This window comes from Brassica oleracea, unplaced genomic scaffold (assembly GCF_000695525.1).
Source record: "Brassica oleracea var. oleracea cultivar TO1000 unplaced genomic scaffold, BOL UnpScaffold13998, whole genome shotgun sequence".
NCBI lineage: Eukaryota > Viridiplantae > Streptophyta > Magnoliopsida > Brassicales > Brassicaceae > Brassica > Brassica oleracea.
Genome location: NW_013630516.1, coordinates 1 through 455, shown reverse-complemented (window position 1 = coordinate 455; position 455 = coordinate 1). Strand labels below are relative to the sequence as shown.

Here is a 455-nt window from a genome sequence, read left to right as displayed (position 1 = left end):
GTCAATCGATACAAAGCTTCAAACATCCACTGTGAAGATTGACAGTGTTTATTTTGGCCACCATCTCTCTCTAACAATCATGGTTAAGTTGTTTGTCACCAATCTATGTTTATGCTTGTGTTGGTTGTTGCAAAAGATCTGTTTCTCTAACCCCATAATAATCATTTCAGATTTTGAACTGGCAGGAGAGGTTAATCCGAGTTCACATTGATCGAGTATGTTGTTATACGCTGATAAAGATTTGATTCCCTTTTTCTATCGCAATGTCTCTTTTAGTATATCAATATATGCGTCTATATTTCTACTTCAGTGACCCATAATTTTATTAGTCGGCAGACCGTTGCTGCCCTACTGACTCTAAAAGCTTTGTGCTGACAGGTAAAGGGCATCTGAAGTACTTCTACAATCCTATGTATACACATTAAAAGTTGGTTAGTATCAGTTTGAGTGGTACT

At 36.9% G+C, this 455-nt stretch overlaps 1 long non-coding RNA gene across 1 annotated transcript; it reads left to right on the top strand.

The window, feature by feature from the left end:
• LOC106322299 lies at positions 1-455 on the top strand. Its single transcript, XR_001266336.1, has 3 exons — positions 1-82; positions 171-215; positions 379-455. It is a non-coding gene; the product is annotated as an uncharacterized LOC106322299 (long non-coding RNA).